General features: G+C 46.9%; 1 protein-coding gene and 1 pseudogene across 1 annotated transcript in view; one reads left to right on the plus strand and one right to left on the minus strand.

Moving 5' to 3' along the window:
• LOC144503556 (histamine N-methyltransferase-like) overlaps positions 1-19,443 on the plus strand; it is a 77,369-nt gene that overhangs the window by 22,904 nt on the left and 35,022 nt on the right. The window lies entirely within an intron of this gene.
• Positions 1-19,443, minus strand: part of LOC144504130 (histamine N-methyltransferase-like) — a 64,619-nt pseudogene that overhangs the window by 1,092 nt on the left and 44,084 nt on the right.

Genomic DNA, 19,443 nt, shown 5'->3' on the forward strand with positions numbered 1-19,443 from the left:
TCAGATGGATACAAAATTGGCTTGATGACAGAAGACAGAAGGTAGTTGTAGAGGGTTGTTTTTCAAACTGGAGGGCTGTGAGCAGTGGTGTGCCTCAGGGATCGGTGCTGGGTCCATTGTTATTTGTCACTTAGATTAATGATTTGGAGAGAATTTAGAAGGCATGGTTAGCAAGTTTGCAGATGACACCAAGATTGGTGGCATAGTGGACAGTGAAGAAGGTTACCTGGGATTGCAATGGGATCTTGATCAATTAGGCCAGTGGGCTGACGAATGACAAATGGAGTTTAATTTAGATAAATGCGAGGTGATGCATTTTGGTAGATCAAACCAGGGCAGGACTTATTCAAGGCGTTGGGAAGAGTTATAGAACAAAGAGATCTCAGGGCACAGGTTCATAGCTCCTTGAAAGTGGAGTCACAGGTGGACAGAGTGGTGAAAAAGGCATTTGGCATGCTTGGTTTAATTGAATACAGGAGTTGGGACGTCTTGTTGAAGTTGTACAAATGAGGCCACATTTGAAATACTGTGTACAGTTCTGCTCACCCTATTATAGAAAGGATATTATTAAATTAGAAAGAATGCAGAAAACATTTACTAGGAGATTACCGGGACTTAATAGTTTGAATTACAAGAAGAGGTTAATAGTTTGATTTATAAGGAGAGGCTGGATAGACTGTGACTTTTTTCCCTGGCGCATAGGAGGCTTAGGGGTGATCTTATAGAAGTTGATAAAATAATAAGTGCATAGATCACTAGATAGTCAACATCTTTTCCCAAAGGTAGGGCAGTCTAAAACTAGAGGGCATATGTTTATGGTGATTGGCGAAGATAGAAAAGGGTCCAGAGGGGCAATTTTTTCACACACAGGGTGGTGAGTATCTGGAACGAGCTGCCAGAGGTAGTAGTAGAGGGGGGTACAATTTTGTCTTTTAAAAAGCATTTAGTCAGTTACATGGATAAGATGGGTATAGAGGAATATGGGCCAAACGGGGGCAATTGGGACTAGCATGGTGGTTAAAAAAAAGGGTGGCATGGATAAGTTGGGCTGAAGGACCTGTTTGCAAGCTGTAAATTTCTCTGAATCTATGACTCTATGACTCTATTACTCATTAATGGGAATGCTGATAGCGTAGATTTCTTTCTGTTAAGTCTTTGCTTATATCTCGATTGTGTTTTACAAATCTAATATGGTTTTTAGTGTAATATATGAATGGCATGCTACCCAAAGAGTGTCAGTGCATATAAATCTTCAATGGTTAGAATTCATTAAGAAAGCATTTGCCAAGTGGTGTGTTCTTTGAATAACATTCACTTTGATTTGCTGAATTAATTAGGAAGAAACAGCTGTCTTGGTTTCTCCAATCTCAAATATTGGAGAATCATTGAAATTTTCAACAGGGAAAACACATCATTCAATCTATCACCTCCCCAACCACTCCCATATCAAATTCCATTCCTACTCATCCCCTGTGTATTTTAACATTTTGAGTTTTTAAACATTTACTTCCATGTTGAAAGTAGCCATAATTCTGCTTCAGCAATGTTTTGTGTAGGGAACTCCACATTCAATATAAACACTTTTTCTAGCCTTTCATTTTTTTTGTTATCTTTAACATGTGGCCGCTTGTTATCACCTCATTAATGAAAACATTCTATCAGTGGAAATTCTATCATGAACTTGAAGGTTTCTATCAGATCACTGCTTTCAACTCTAGTGAAAAAAGAATAACAAATTCGTAAGTCTTTCTTCCTAACTGTAAACCCTCTCTTCCATCAACCTGTTAAAGAAGCTATGTGTGGCTGGACAGGCAAGCAAAATCTTGGTGTCACCACTTCGGGCTTTGAGATGGGGCTAGATGCTGGGTCCCTCCCACCGTGTAGCACTGGGTTCGCACCAACAGTGGTCGAACGTCGATCCAGGGCAGGGACTCTATCAGCTCTTTGGGTGCCCTTTGAATAAGAAGAGATGCCATAGGCAGACTGGGGATGAAGCTTGAAGGTTGAAGTTGAGAGGGCTAAGTTTGGAGCCCAGTGCACATAGTGGAGAAGCTGATAGAGAGAGAGAGAGAAAGAGAAAGAGAGAGAGAGACAGTGAGAGGGAGAGAGAGAGGAGCCCAGGGTAGCAGGGAGCAGGATAAGAAATCCGAGGCTGGTGAGTCACAGTATTTAGATGCCCTGGACATGAATCAGGCAGACTGAAGCCTCTGATGATGGCTGGAGTGGTACCGGGTTGGGCAGCTGCAGACAGCATGACCAGGCACCCTACACATCTTCCCTGAGTTCCAGAGACCACAGAAAAGTGGGAGATCCCCTTTGTGTGTGGGAGATAGGTTACCCTGGGTCACATGGTCATGGGTACTAAGCAGTAGGAGCTCTCTACCTGGCTGATTAGAGATCAGGAGTTAAACTCTCAACAGCATCCTTGTGCCTCTGGCGCATCAATCATAAATATCCATTGTAAATGATTTGTTCATTTCAGTTAAACACTTCCCTTAAAATTTATAAAGATTGATTTTATGGAGTAAAAGATCCCTGTTTTATAACCTATACACAGTCCATGTGTTTCAACCTCACGTTACATATGGCCTGTCTTTTCCACTGTTATTATAGACTTCCTGAAATTGCCTCAATTGCACACTTGATCCTAAAGGTGACTGAATGTATATTTTTGTTCCAAGTTCCACTTGTGCTCTGTGAACTATTCTAGCTTGGTCAAATTGGTAAGGTAATGGGAAGACCAATGCAGGAAATCATGTGTTGCTAGAGGCAGAAGGATCTCTGAATTGGCAATGAAAGTTCCAGTAGAGTGAAAGGATATCTTCCTTCAATCAGATGGTCAGAGACTGCTACAGCAAACTGGGGAATGTATGTGGTGATGCACCATCAATCGAGCAAAGACTAGTTTGTATGCAAGAACAAATAGGCTTTTATTAGCAAAAGACTTGGAGCACACCCATGCTGATGAACTGGTCCAGACTGAGGCAGGGGGGTGGGGAGCAGTCGCCTTTATACCTGGACCGGGGGGGGGAGGAGTCTCAGGTAGGGCCGGCAGGGATGTGTCCAGGCATGTCACATATATAGGTAATAAGCTAACAGTGGTTTATCACATTCACCTCCTGTCTAAAAAAGAGTCCAGCGGGGGTGAGGTGGGTGGAACGATATTTACAGAATTACAAATTTAGTCTCTCTGGGGGCTTGATCTGCTGCTGCGACCGCCGTAGTGCCGGTTGTGGTGACGGTTCAGGTGGCCGCGGTGTTGGTTGAGGCGCCAGGTCGTAGTCGCTCGCGTCGTCTGTAGTCCCTTCAGATTGTCGGGTGCGTGGTGGCGGTTCCTGGGGCTCAGGCGTGCTGTATACGGGGGCTAGGGGAGCGTGCTGTGGCCCTGGTGCTGTATGGACAACATTGGGGGTTGGGGGTGTGGGGTTGTGGGTCGTAGTGGTCCCTGGGGCACCTACGGGTGCCAGGTCTCGAATAGAGACCGTGTCCTCCTGCCCGTTGGGGCACGCCACATAGGCGTATTGGGGGTTGGCGTGGAGGAGTTGGACCCTTTCGACCAGGGGGTCCGACTTATGGGTCCTCACGTGCTTCTGGAGCAGGACAGGGCCTGGGGACGTCAGCCACGACGGTAGTGAAGTCCCCGAGGAGGACTTTCTGGGGAAAACAAACATTCTTTCATGAGGGGTAGCATTGGTAGCTGTGCAAAGGAGTGATCTAATCGAGTGTAGTGCATCAGGGAGGACATCTTGCCAGCGGGTGACTGGAAGACCTTTAGATCTCAGAGCTAGTAAAACGGCCTTCCAGACTGTCGCGTTCTCCCTCTCTACCTGTCCGTTCCCCCTGGGGTTGTAGCTGGTGGTCCTATGCCTTTGGAGAGCAGGTACTGTCGCAGCTCATCACTCATAAAAGAGGATCCCCGGTCACTATGGATATAGCTAGGGAAACCGAACAGGGTGAAGAGGCTGTGACGACCGTGGCCAAGGTCATATCCGGGCAGGGAATAGCGAAGGGGAAACGTGAATATTCGTCAATGATATTGAGGAAGTATATGTTGCGGTCAGAAGAGGGGAGGGGGGCCTTTGAAGTCGACGCTTAGGCGTTCAAAAGGGCGGATGGCTTTTAAGAGGTGTGCTCTGTCTGGCCGACAGAAGTGCGGCTTGCACTCTGCGCAGACCTGGCAGTGTCTGTGATGCGCGATTAAATCACTCGGGAGGCTGGATCGTACCCGGGAAATAAAGGCTTTTATTAGTAACAAGAATGGAGCATACTATATAACAATACAATCCCAGACTAAAGGGTCACCAGGCAGTGCAGTGACCTTTATACTCCTACAGGTAGGCGGAGCCAACCGGAGTGTACCACAGAACAATACCAACAGGTAGAACACCCCAACCCTAACCCCAACAGTGACAACAGTAACATATGTACAAGTACCCATAGTGGTAACCATCTATGGTTCACCACAGTCTGGTTATAGACCTCACTTCCTCAATGGAGTAGGGCAGGTTAAGGGCTTTAATGAAGTGAAAAAACCTGGTGACCCCCGGGTGGCAGAGGTCATTGTGGAGAGTCTGCAATTGACAGAAGCTATAAAAGGGACTTTCAGGTACCCTTTTATGTTAGTCGTTAATGTTCATTTCCTCATGTAACGTAATGCTTTCAGCACCATCTATAATGGCAGCATCTTTAGATTCTTGAGCCCATTTCTCTCTCCCTCGATTCCTCTTTATTCTTTTCCCATGTTACATGAGATGAATCAATGCTGGTTGATTGCCCTTTATATTGAGCACTGAGCCGGATTCTCTGACCTCGCCCACAGCTGGGATTCTCCAGTCCCGCTGGAGATTTGGCTAAGCACCAGATTCTCCATTCCTGCTGGCAGTGGTGGTGGGTCGTGAACAACCCAAGAATTTGAGCCATTATTTCTGAATTTGTTGCTAGTTTTACAGCTGGACGCCTTTCCTGTCTCTGAAACTCACTCTTCGGATGTATTTATCATTTTTAATACATAACACATATATCAATGACCAATCACTGGGGCCAATCTCTTGGAGGTTTTAGTGACCATAGTTGCTCACGGTGGTACAGTGGTTAGCACTGCTGCCCCACAGCGCCAGGAACCCGGATTCAATTCTCAGCTTGGGTCACTGTCCATGCGGAGTCTGTATGTTCTCCCCATGTCTGAGTGGGTTTCCTTTGGGTGCTCCAGTTTTCTTCCATAGTCCGAAAGACGTGCTGGTTAGGTGCATTGGCCATGCTAAATTCTCCCTCAGGTGTACTCGAACAGGCGCCGGAGTGTGGCGTCTAGGGGATTTTTACAGTGACTTCATTGCATTGTTAATGTAAACCTACTTGTGACTACTCCATTTTAATGTTCAATCTTGACAGCTAGCCTCTGTTTTGAGATATCTCGTCAATTCATTACATTCAATATAATTATTTACTTTTTTCCATGAGCGGTTCCAAAGGTTGCAATCTTTTTACACATTTGATTTATTATTGTCACATGTGTTCATATACAGTGAAAGTATTGTTTCTTGCAAGCTATACAGACAAGGCATACCGTTCATAGAGAAAGTAAGAAGAGAGTGCAGAATGTCGTGTTACAGTCATAGCTAAGGTGTAGAGAAAGATCAACTTAATGCAAAGTAAGTCCATTCAAAAGTCTGATGGCAGCAGGGAAGAAGCTGTTCTTGAGTTGGTTGGTACGTAACCTCAGAATTTTTTATCTTTTTCCCAACGGAAGAAGGTGGAAGAGAGAATGTCTGGGGTGCGTGGGGTCCTTAATTATGCTGGCTGCTTTTCCTAGGCAGCGGGAAGTGTAGACAGAGTCAATGGATGGGAGGCCATGAAACAGGTTGCATAGAATGAAACATCAGGAGGAAGATAATTCACGCAGATAATACATTTGATTGTCACCTTCCCTGCATAATTTCAGTTTCTAAAGAAACACTGGACAATTACATACCTATATTATAGATTAACAGTTTGCCATTAGTTTCCAGAAGGCTGTGGAAATACTTAATGCTATCATAAATATTGTCAAAATAATATGCCACCTAGAAACAAGAAAAAAACCCAGTGAGAAATGCAAATATATTTTCGATTATAGATCATAGAATCATACAGTTCATGGTTGTCCTGTAACTATTGAAACAGGTCATCAGCCACTCATGACTATCCTAAAAAATCCTCTCCACAATACATCTGCATTGTTACAGTGCATGATGCTAAAGCTACAATGTTACAATCTCAGTGTCATCGACAAATGTGGTAAGGAGCTGCACTTGACTGATACCCTTTCCAGAACCATCTAACCCACTGTAAACCAGGCAGATCATGAGGAAGACCATGGACAACATGACAATAGAGGTGCTGTCCGCTCATAGAATCCAGGAACTCAAAGGTGCCTTATAGGTGAACATCACATGTAGACAGTTACACAACATCATCATGAGGGGCTGGCAAGAACCCTCAAGGGAGTTTACAAATGCACTTTGCCCATTCTTCGCCATCAGAGTTGAACTATCCATACAGGATGGATTGATATTGTTCAATGTCATCCTACTTCTCTTCGTGGTGTTACAGTCAACAACTTCACCAGAGGCTCTCTGGGTTGGAAGTAACAAGGCCACGATGTCACCATATCACCATACTGGCCCTACATGTATGTCAACATGGAGAGGGACATCTCCAGGTGTGCACCATGCACTGCACTCAAGCTGCATCAAACAAAAGAACCGCTGCACCTACCTGAGGTCCTGGACCCCCCCTGGTCATTCACAGCAGCTGGCATCTTTGAATGGAATAGTAAAAAACAGTCAACTCATTCTGGGTGGTTTGAACTTAACTACCTGCCAAACATGAATAACAGTCATCATCAAACTCAAGAAACACTTGGCCACACATGGCATCCTGCAGAGACGCGTGACAGACATCACTCACCAATTCATCTCCACTGAACTTTGTAACTTGACACACACATGGAATTTTGAGCATATTGCGAGTAGTACCCTATACCCACGCTCAAATGGCTTGGTGGAACAGGAGATACTCTCAGCTAAGCATCTTGGAGAAATGTGCCTAGGATCACTCAGATTACTATGCTGCACTCCTCAGCCTGTCCTTGTCAGCACAATAACTATTCTCCAGGCACACCCATACAACAGTTCCCACTGCCAAGGCTCTGCTGCAGCCCCAGCTCAAAACCAATGTAAGTGGTAAGCTCATGAAATGCAGAATGAGAATCAAAACAATGGTCACAATGCCCATAGAATTGGTCCTCTAACACCTGGTCAAACAGTTAGGATCCATTCCGTACATGACCATGACAGGTTGGCGGTGGTACACAGTCATATTCTGCAGCATATCCTGCATGGTGGCACAGTGGTTAGCACTGCTGCCTCACAGCGCCAGGGACCTGGGTTCGAATCCCGGCTTGGGTCACTGTCTGTGTGGAGTTTGCACGTTCTCCCCATGTCTGCGTGGTTTTCCTCTGGGTGCTCCAGTTTCCTCCCGCAGTCTGAAAGATGTGCTGGTTAGATGCATTGACCCAAACAGGTGCCGGAGTGTGGCGACTTGTGGAATTTCACAGTAACTTCATTGCAGTGTTAATGTAAGCCTTACTTGTGACTAATAAATAAACTTTAAAAAAAACTTTGAACAGATACATGGTAGCTTCAGATTGTACCCACTATGTATGAAACCGCCGTCACCTACTACAGGTATCAGAGCCAGCACCGACAGATGCCACAGCACCCCAGTCACCCAACCAACAACACAGACTCCTTTCACCAGTGGACATGGATGTTCCTCCAGGAGCCTATGCAGCAAGCTCTGCACCCATTGGGTACACTGATGGAATGCACCACGTCATCCACACTGAGGACAACAGCTCAGGACATGAGCAAAGCAAAACACAAGGTTCCAGACTACGTAGGCAACTAGTCTGCAAATGGCCTTTGCCTCTCATCTCTACACAACAAAAAGGGAGCGGAGGTGGGGGAAGGAGACGCAATGGGTTACGCACCAGCTGCAACAGCTCAACCCATGTTTCACTATATGTAACTAATTATGTATTGCTAGTCTGTTCAATCTGTATGTTATAAAACTCTTTGTACACAGTTACTGTTCATGCACACTGTTACATCTCAACACCACTGGTTGTCCCAACTTAAACAGGAATGATGTAGACCCAGTGGTCACATGATAAGCAAACAGGGCCAGCCAATTGCAAGCAGAGTAAATAATCCAGCCCCGGTGCATAGTATGGAGGATTGTCCAGTGAAGGAAAGAAAGGTTATGTCATTAAACAATGTGAAAGAGGGCAACGTAGCTCCCACCACAGTAGTATTGTTAGTGAACGGCTGGCCATTGGAGATGGAGGGAGATACGGGACCATCAGCTACTGTTGTGAGTCAACAGACCTACTGATACCTCAAAGGAGTTCAACCCCTGAAGCTAATGAACACTGCAGTAAGACCAGCCACCAATTATGCAAAAGCCAAAAAGTTAGTGGGAACAGCTGCAATCCCTGTGAGTTATATATAATCATTCATTAAATGAAACCACAAAAAGCAAGAGATCTGATTCTGGGTCCAGCAGAACATCAGTGGAATCAGCCACTGAAGCACAAAAAAATCAATTAACCATTAATTTTTGCTATCTACACTTGAGCAAATATTCTTGGTTTTGAGTCATATTTCAATTGATTTTTAACTTTCAGTTAATACTTCACATTTTAAAAGAAACGAAACCAATGCATTAAAAAATGGCCTTCCAAGAAACACCTCCATTTTGTGGATTGAAGAGGAAACAAAGAGAAAATGATGTTGAAGCTAACTCCAAAGAATAATTTCAAATTGAATGGGCCCTTAAAAACCAAAATACTGCTTGTCTGAAATTCTCAAGCTGACAAACGGCGACAGAGAGTGAATGGATGGAATAAACAGACACATTGGCCAGAGCTCCACCACCTTGGCGGGCACGGAATCGGAGCGCCCAAGTGAGGTTGTCAAATCCCACCCAATGGGTGTGATTTTGCAGATCCATTAGCCACAGGCGTAAATCCCATCATCCCACAACATATTGCGAAATGCCAAAAAGCGGGATTTGCGCCGGTGAGATTGCCAATCGCGATCTTTCCGGGCCCCTCTTCCCAGACCCCTCTTTCCAGGCCCCTCTTCCTGGGCCCCTCTTCCTGGGCCCCTCTTCCCGGGCCTCACTTCCCGGGCCCCTCTGCCCGGGCCCCTCTTCCTGGACCCCGCTTTCCGGGCCCCTCTTCCTGGGCCCCTCTTCCTGGGCCCCTCTTCCTGGCCCTCTCTTCCCGGGCCCCTCTTCACGTGCTCCTTTTCCCAGGCCCCTCTTCCCGGGCCTCTCTTCCCGGGCCCCTCTGCCCGGGCCCCTCTTCCCAGACCCCTCTTTCCGGGCCCCTCTTCCTGGGCCCCTCTTCCTGGGCCCCTCTTCCTGGCCCTCTCTTCCCGGGCCCCCCTTCACGTGCTCCTTTTCCCGGGCCCCTCTTCCTGGGCCCCTCTTCCTGGGCCCCTCTTCCCGGGCCTCTCTTCCTGGGCCCCTCTTCCTGGGCCCCTCTTCCCCGGCTCCTTTTACCAGGCCCCTCTTCCTAGGCCCCTCTTCCCGGGCTCCTTTTTCCGGGCCTCTCTTCCCGGGCCCCTCTTCCTGGGCCCCTCTTCCCGGGCTCCTTTTCCTGGGCCTCTCTTCCCGGGCCCCTCTTCCTGGGTCTCACTTCCCGGGCCTCTCTTCCCGGGCTCCTCTTCCTGGGCCCCTCTTCCCGGGCTCCTTTTCCCGGGCCTCTTTTCCTGGGCTCCTCTTCCCGGGCCCCTCTTCCCAGGCTCCTCTTCCCGGGCCTCTCTTCCCGGCCCTCTCTTCCTGGGCTCCTTTTCCCAGGCCACTCTTCCTGGGCCCCTCTTCCCGGACTCCTCCTCCTGGGCCTTCCCCGATGGCACAATCAGGTTGATGCCTAGAAAGGCTGAGAATCTAATTTCAATGCATTGCGATGCCATTAGCAAGGTTAAAGTCGAACATTCAGACCTCATTGAATCTTCCTGCCCACCAGGGTGATGCCACTTGGGTATAAATTACTACTGGCTTTGAAAAATAGGAATGAGGTGGCAGGACCTCTGAAAGGGGAGGAAGGAGATGAGGACTCCGCCCCATCTTGTACCAGGGTGCACAAGGGGATATTTGCTACTACTGAGCTCCAGAGGGTGGGGTGGTTAAAGGGTGTTGGGATGGGGAGAGGGAGAGAGGGGTTGGTGGTGAAGTGGGCGGGGGGGGTGCGGGGGGGCGTGGAGGGGCGTCAGGAGCCATCTCCGGGATGGGGGTTGCAGCTAGTGTGTGTTGTTCTGAAACCTGCAGGCTGTATATTTTAAGAAGTATTACTCTGCAGGCTGTGTTGTAAGGAAAATGTCAGGGGGATTAGGAGGGTAAATATGTGAGGTTACGGGGATAGGACAGGACCATGGTGGTATTGTTGTCGGTGCAGGCTCGATGGGCCAAATGGACTGCACTGCAGATTCTATGAAATGAACTCATCCACTCAGCTGTTAGTGGCATGGGGGAATGGGGTGTCCGTGGCTGCAGGGCTCATGAGGAGCAGTATAGTATTGCCTATGTCAGATTCACAGAGTGAAGCGGCACGGTGGCACAGTGGTTGGCACTGCTGCCTCACAGAGCCAGGGACCCAGGTTCAATTCCGGCCTCGAGTCACTGTCTGTGTGGAGTTTGCCCTTTCTCCCCGTGTCTGCGTGGGTTTCCTCCGGGTGCCCAGGTTTCCTCCCACAGATGTGGAAATGCCGGCGTTGGACTCGGGTAAGCACAGTAAGAAGTCTCACAACACCAGGTTAAAGTCCAACAGGTGAATTTGATAGCACAAGCTTTTAGAGTGTCGCTCCTTCTTCAGGTGAGTGAGGAGTTGTGTTCACAAACAGGGCATATAAAGACACAAACTCAATTTACAAGATAATGGTTGGAATGCGAGTCTTCACAGGTAATCAAGTCTTAAAGGTACAGACAATGTGAGTGGAGAGAAGGTTAAGCACAGGTTAAAGAGGTGTATATTGTCTCCAACCAGGACAGTTGGTGAGGTTTTGCAAACCGAGGCAAGTCATGGGGGTTACAGATAGTGTGACATGAACCCAAGATCCCAGTTGAGGCCGTCCTCATGTGTGCAGAACTTGGCTATCAGTTTCTGCTCAGCGATTCGGAGTTGTTGTGTGTCGTGAAGGCCACCTTGGAGAACGCTTATCCGAAGATCAGAAGCTGAATGCCCGTGACTGCTGAAGTGTTCCCCGACAGGAAGAGAACACTCCTGCTTGGTGATTGTTGAGCGGTGTTCATTCATCCGTTGTCTACATGGTCTCCCCAATGTACCATGCCTCGGGACATCCTTTCCTGCAGCGTATCAGGTAGCCAATGTTGGCCGAGTCGCAAGAGTATGTACCAAGTACCTGGTGGATGGTGTTCTCATGTGAGATGATGGCATCTGTGTCGATGATCTGGCACGTCTTGCAGAGGCTGCTGTGGCAGGGTTGTGTGGTGTCATGGCCACTGTTCTCCTGAAGACTGGGTAGTTTGCTGCGGACAATTGTCTGTTTGAGGTTGTGCGGTTGTTTGAAGGCAAGAAGTGGGGATGTGGTGATGGCCTTGGCGAGATGTTCGTCTTCATCGATGACATGTTGAAGGCTTCGGAGAAGATGTCGTAGCTTCTCTGCTCTGGGGAAGTACTGGACGATGAAAGGTACTCTCCGTCGTGTCCCGTGTTTGTCTTCTGAGGAGGTCGGTGCGGTTTTTCGCTGTGGCGCGTTGGAACTGTCGATTGATGAGTCGAGCGCCATATCCTGTTCTTATGAGGGCATCTTTCAGCATCTGTAGGTGTCTGTTGTGATCCTCCTCATCTGAGCAGATCCTGTGTATGCCGAGGGCTTGTCCATAAGGGATGGTTTCTTTAACATGTTTAGCATGGAAACTGGAGAAGTGGAGCATCATGAGTTTATCCGTGGGTTTGCGGTACAGTGAGGTGCTGAGGTGACCATCCTTGATGGAGATGCATGTGCCCAAGAATGAAACCGATTCTGGAGAGTAGTCCATGGTGAGTCTGATGGTGGGATGGAACTTGTTGCTATCGTCATATAGTTGTTTCAGTGATTGTTCACCATGAGTCCAAAGGAAGAAAATGTCATCGATGTATCTAGTGTATAGCATCGGCTGAAGGTCCTGTGCAGTGAAGAGGTCTTGTTCGAACCTGTGCATGAAGATGTTGGCATATTGAGGTTGAAGTTTGGTTCCCATGGCTGTTCCGTGTGTCTGGATGAAGAACTGGTTGTTGAAGGTGAAGACATTGTGGTCCAGGATGAAGCGGATGAGTTGTAGAATTGCATCTGGAGATTGGGCAGTTGCCGACGTTGAGTACTGAGGCGTTGAATTCCTCCCACAATCCAAAGATGTGCAGGTTAGGTTGATAGGCCATGCTAAATTGACCCTGGTGTCAGGGGGATTAACAGGGTAAATGTGTAGGATTACGGGAATAGGGCCTGGATGGGATGTAGTCGGTACACACTCGATGGGCTGAATGGCCTTCTGTACTGTAGGGATTCTATGATTCTATGCTATGAGTAATTGTGCCCTCTAACATTCCTGAGATTCATGCTCATCAAACTAATTGGTTCCCTCTGTGGCCTTGTGGTATAGGTCACTGAACTGGTAATCCACAAACCAATGGGAATGTTTTGTGGTTCCAAGCTTGAATCCTATCTCAGTCGATGGTAAATCATCCTGATATAAGCATGAATGAGCTGAAATTTAAAAAAAATGTCAGCTGCTCACATTCAGGAATACGGGTGAAAGTCGTGGCCGCAGGGGATTGAGAGGGAATGTATGAGGATTGCCAAACTCCAGTGCCTGCCATAGAGGATCCATTCAATGAATACATAGACACCCCATTGACTCCACACATTAGAGATGGCCAACACTTAAACAGTCCATCAGAACCCCTAGGAAAGGGACAGACAAACGGGAGGCCTCAGGAAACTCTGAAGGGGCAAGGGCCTGACCAGGTCTGGTCAAGTGATGAAGTTGGAAGGACAGCAGACATGTGAGTGAACATTAGCCACCGGATAAGGTTTAGGGATGGCTGCTACCAGGGTAGGGAGGGCAAGTGGTGTTGGGAGGATCTGAAGGTGACTGGCTGGAACACCAACCTGACTGTCACTCTCTCTCTCTCTCTTCATCCCTCGTAACAGAGGCGGGTATAATTTTGTTTTTTAAAAAGTGTTGAGACAGTTACATTGGTAAGATGGTTATAGAGGGTCAAGTTGGCCGAAGGGCCTGTTCCCATGCTGTAAACCTCTATGACACTATGACTATGACTGTAATCTTAACGCCAACAAATCTGGAGCATGGATAGATAATTCTTAAGACATTTGTAGATGAAATTAATTGGTTATTGACTGAATGATTGAAATCAAATCAAGGATCAATCGCTATGGCATGCAAACTTTTATTGAAAATAATTCTCCCATTTTCCTCTCTTAAGCACTAAGGCTGGTAAATGATTCGAAGAAGTTCATCCTTCAGTTCCGCTGGTCTAGTTTTCCTGAATTGGATTCTTTGACAGGAATTTTACTGCCCTGCCCGCCACGGGAATCGGCACGGGCGAGAGGCAGACGATAGGAAGGTCCAGTGACCTCAGGCAGGATTTTACGGTTTTGGGACGAGTGAGGCTGTAAAATCCTGCCCTTTGTGTCGGAAAATCTAATAGACGTTCCCCATTTTCATTCCCTTCAATGAAACACTCTGTGATATCCATGTCGGAGGAAAGTTTATAAATCCAACACTTCATCCTCATTTCATCAAGTGCCTCGTGGACATCATGAAAAAGATGATTGTCCAGAAACTGAGATATACCATTCTCCCAAAATGAATAAAATCCACTGTCATCTGTTAATAATTTTTGAACAGTGTTGGTCAAAAACTACCTACTTAATCGAAGAGGTGATAGCATAAATGTTTTTCTGCAAGTTCTTTGGACATGATTTAGTGGACCTGTTAGCCGTGGGCGCAAATTCCGTCATGGATGCCAAACATTGCGAGAGGCCACAAACGGCATTTGTGCCAGCAAGATTTCAGAATGTGAACTTCCCAGGCTTCCCCAATGACGTGATCAGGTTGATGCCCAGGAATCAACCTGATTAGCGAACCTGATTAGCATGAATTTAAAGCCGTTAGCATCTTCTTAGTGAGCTTAATTTCACATCTTCAGGCCTCATCGGAACTTCGCGCCGTACGCGACACTTTTCGGAAAATTCTGCCCTTTGTTTTATGGGCAGAATTTTCCCGTCCTGTCCGCCACAGGAATCATAGCAGGCGGGACACAGAGCACGCAAAGCTTTGACAAAGAGTTGTCTGGACTCGAACCGTCAGCTCGTTTCTCTCCTTACAGATGCTGCCAGACCTGCTGAGATTTTCCAGCATTTTCTCTTTTGGGACCATGCAAAGGTCCGTTGACTTTGGGTGGGATTTTCCAGTCTTGGGGCAAGTGTAACTGGAAAGTCCCGCCATATGTTTTAATAGTAATTTACAACTGTACTTTGGTGTGACATATGAATGGCATGCTACCCAAAGAGTGTCAGTGCATATAAATCTTCAATGGTTAGAATACATTAGGAAAGCATTTGCCAAGTGGTGTGATCTTTGAATAACATTCACTTTGATTTGCTGAATTAATTAGGAAGACACAGCTGTCTTGGTTTCTCCAATCTCAAATATTGGAGAATCGTTGAAAGTTTCAGCAGAGAAAACACATCATTCAATCCACCACCTCCCCCGCCCCCCATATCAAATTCCATTCCTGCTCATCCCCTGTGTATTTTAACATTTACAGTATTTAAACATTTAATTTCCTGTTGAAAGTAACCATAATTCTGCTTCAGCAATGTCTTGTGCAGAGAACTGCACATTTTATCAAAAGATATTTTTTGCTAGCCTTTTTTTAATTATTGTTAATATGTGGCTTCTTGTTATCACCTCATTATTGGAAACATTCTATCAGTAGTTATTCTATCAGAAACCTGAAGATGACTGCTTTCAGTCTTTATTCCTAATTCTAAACTCTCGCCTCTATCAACCTGCTAAAGAAGTTATCCCGCCGGCAGGAGGTGGTTTGCTGTTTGCTGATGCAGGATTCTCTGGTCTCGCCGCTGTCAATGGGAATTCCCATTGATGTCACCCAGTGCTGGTGAGAATCCTGTGGGCTGGGGTGCGCTGCCAGTGGGACCGGAGAATCTAGCTGTCGTAAACGGTCTGAGAATTTCAGCCAGAATTTCAGTTTGTACAAGGACAGTCACTGTCAACTCACCATGTTTCAGACAAGACTGTAATGAGGTCAGGAGCTGAGTGACCCTGGTGGCACCCAAACTGAGAGTCAGTGAGCAGGATATCCCTAAGCAAACGCTGCTTGATTGGACTGTTGATGATCCCTTCCATTATTTTACTTACAATTGAGAGTAGAACGATGGGGCGGTAATTGGCCAGGTTGGATTGTCTTGCTTCTTGTGTACGGAACATACCTGAGCAATATGTCACATTTCCTGATAGATGGCAGTGTTGTAGCTGTCCTGGAACAGCTTGGCTAGGGGTGAGGCAAGTTCTGGAGTGCAATGCTTCAGTCCTATTGCTGGAATATAGACAGGGCCCATAATCTTTGCAGTATCCAGTGTCTTCAGATGTTTCTGGATATCATGTGGAATGAACTGAATTGGCTGAAGACTGACATCTGTGATGCTGGAGACCTCCAGAGGAGGTTGAGTTGGCTCTACTTTGATATTTAGGTTTAAAAAAGAAATAAGAAATTTGCTATTCATATTGTTTTATTTGTGTTGCATTTTGATAGTGTTATACAAAAGGATAACAAGTGACTGTCTTCAGTAATACTATTGCTGTATGACTCTCCCATGTTATAGGAGGTTGTAGTTACAGTCTGAAAAATGAAGTTCACACACAGATGTGATTGAACTGTTTGTATAATACTACAGAATGTAATTCTAATATACAGGGTACTGGGCTTATAGCAAATGTACATGATTTGATGGGGCTCATGATCAGCGAGCGTATCTAAATTCAGTATTTTGCACCTATTTAATGCACAGGTACTAGGTGTAAACTTTATCGTAGTTGTGATGGTCATGACATTCCATATACAAGATTGTTTTAATCAATTACTGTCAAATATCAGTTGCCAATGAACAAATTCCATGTTATTTTGTATCACAGAAACAATCTAATAAGAACATGTATCCTTTCAATATCCACTTTAAAAATCCTTCAAAGCTATTGGTGTCCTGCCTGCTGCCTGAAAACTCCTGCCCGAGGTCAACGAACCTTTTGCTGGACTGTACAAATTATCTGTCCCGCCCACAACAATTTCCACAGCGGGCAGGACCAGAAGATTTAGGCCAATGCGATTTTAGTTAAAGCTCCAGTACTCAACACATGAATTTAATTTTTTTTTAAAGTTTATTTATTAGTGTCACAAATAGGTTTACATTAACACTGCAATGAAGTTACTGTGAAAATCCCTCTTGTTGCTGTGGAGAAAGGCAGAGCTGTGACTGGTGACAGGATTTTTGGGGTAAGAATTAGTTTTAAGTACTTTTCCGCGGGTGTTATTTATTTATTTAATTTAGTTTTAAATTTTGGCGCGCAACCGGCAGTGGCCGCGGGGTTTACTGGGAAGGGTCAAAAGTTCTATATAAGTCAGTTAGTTGGGAGGTTAGTCCTCTTGTTGCTGTGGAGAAAGGCAGAGCTGTGACTGGTGACAGGATTTTTGGGGTAAGAATTAGTTTTAAGTACTTTTCCGCGGGTGTTATTTATTTATTTAATTTAGTTTTAAATTTTGGCGCGCAACCGGCAGTGGCCGCGGGGTTTAATGGGAAGGGTCTCTTGAGTTTTTTTTTTAGTGCACAGGAGGTTTAAAAGGCAGGTCCCACTATCTAGCGGGCAGCGTTGGGAGCGGGCAGCGGAGTGAGACGGAGCTGAGTGAGAACTGAGGGGCTTTGGCTCATCGGGCTTAGGCAGAAAGGGCGAGCAGGGGGCAATTATGACTGTCAGGCCAGTATGTTGTTCCCAATGTAGGATGTGGGAGGTCCTGGAGGCTCCTAGCCTCCCAGACGACCATATCTGTGCTGGGTGTGTTGAGCTGCGGTTCCTAAGGGACCATGTTAGGGAACTGGAATTGCAGCTCGAGGACCTTCGCCGGGTTAGGGATAGTGAGGAGGTCATTGACAGGAGCTATCGGCAGGTGGTCACACCGGGACCACGGGAGGAGGGTAACTGGGTAACAGTGAGGAAGGAGAAAGCTCGGGTGATGGTGAGCACCCCGGTGGATGTGCCCCTTAATAATAAGTACTCCTGTCTGAGTACTACTGGGGTGGACAGCCCACCTGGGGGAAGCAGCGGTGGCAGTGTCTCTGGAGCTGAGCCTGGCCCAGTAGTGCAAAGGGGTAAGGAAAGGAGGGTAGTGCTAATTGGGGACTCTACGGTGAGAGGGTCAGATAGGCGTTTTTGCGGACACAGACGGGACTCTCGGATGGTGGTTTGCCTCCCTGGTGCAGGGGTCCGGGATGTCTCTGGTCGAGTCCCAGAAATCCTGAAGGGGGAGGGAGAGGAGCCCAAGGTCGTGATGCATATAGGTACTGCTGACATAGGTAGGAAGAGGGAAGGGGTCATGAAAAGAGAATATAGGGAGTTGGGTAGACAGCTGAGAAAGAGGAATGCAAAGGTAGTAATCTCGGGATTGCTGCCTGTGCCGCGGGAGAGTGAGAACAGGAATCGGTGGAGAATTAATGCGTGGCTGAGGGACTGGAGCAAGGGACAAGGATTTGGGTACTTGGATCATTGGGACCTCTTTAGGGGCAGGTGTGACCTGTTTAAAAAAGACGGGTGGCACTTGAATCCCAGGGGGACCAATATCCTGGCGGGAAGGTTGGCTAAGGCTACTGGTGAGACTTTAAACTAGAAAGGTTGGGGGGAGGGAATCGAAATGAGGGGACTGAGAGCGAGGAGGTTAGCTCGCAAATAGATAAGGAATGTAGACAGGGTAAGAGGGAGGTTAGACGAGTGAGGGAGAAGGGAAGTGCTCAGGCTGAAGGTCTGAGATGTGTCTATTTTAATGCCAGGAGTGTAGTGAATAAAGTGGATGAGCTTGGAGCGTGGATTGCTGCTTCGAATTGTGATGTGGTGGCCATTACGGAGACTTGGATGTCTCAGGGACAGGACTGGGTGCTTCAGGTGCCGGGTTTTAGATGTTTCAGGAAGGACAGGGAGGGAGGCAAGAGAGGGGGGGGAGTGGCACTGTTGATCAGGGATAGTGTCACGGCTGTAGAGAAGGTGGACGCCGTGGAGGGACTGACTACGGAATCTCTGTGGGTGGAGGTTAGGAACAGGAAGGGGTCGGTAACTTTGCTGGGTGTTTTCTATAGGCCGCCCAATAGTAACAGAGATGTTGAGGAGCAGATGGGGAAACAGATCCTGGAGAGATGTAGGAATAACAGAGTTGTCGTGATGGGAGATTTTAATTTCCCAAACATAGATTGGAATATCCCTAGGGCTAGGGGTTTGGATGGAGAGGAGTTTGTTAGGTGTGTCCAGGAGAGTTTCCTAACACAGTATGTGGATAAGCCTACTAGAGGAGAGGCTGTTCTTGATCTGGTGCTGGCTAATGAACCTGGACAGGTGGAGGATCTCTCGGTGGGTGAGCATCTTGGGGATAGCGATCATAATTCTATCTCCTTCACGATAGCATTGGAAAGAGATAGGGTCAGGCAGGCTAGGAAAGTGTTTCTCTGGAGTAAAGGGAAATACAGTGTCATCAGGGAGGAAATTAGACGGGTAAATTGGAAGGAGGCATTCTTGGGGAAAAGTACCGAAGGAAAGTGGAGGATTTTCAAGGAATGTTTGTCTGGAGCTCTGCATGACAACGTTCCGATGAGACAGGGGGGTGTTGGTAGGGTACGGGAACCGTGGTGCACGAAGGTTGTGATGAACCTGGTGAATAAGAAAAGAGAGGCGTACAGAAGGTTCAGAGAGCTAGGAGGTGTTAAGGATTTAGAGGAGTATACGCGATGTAGGAAGGAGCTTAAGAAGGAAATTAGGAGAGCGAGAAGGGGTCATGAGAAGACCTTGGCGGGTAAGATTAAGGAGAATCCCAAGGCTTTCTACAAATATGTCAAGAGTAAAAGGATGAGATGTGAAGGCATAGGACCCTTAAAAGGTGAAGGGGGAAAAGTTTGTGCGGAACCGTTAGAAATGGCGGAGGTGCTTAATGAATACTTTACCTCGGTATTCACGGTGGAAAGGGATCTGGGTGGTTGTACTGCTGGATTGCGGAGGACAGAAAGGATCGAGCATGTGGACATAAAGAAAGAGGATGTG

This window comes from Mustelus asterias, chromosome 14, assembly GCF_964213995.1.
Source record: "Mustelus asterias chromosome 14, sMusAst1.hap1.1, whole genome shotgun sequence".
Lineage (NCBI taxonomy): Eukaryota > Metazoa > Chordata > Chondrichthyes > Carcharhiniformes > Triakidae > Mustelus > Mustelus asterias.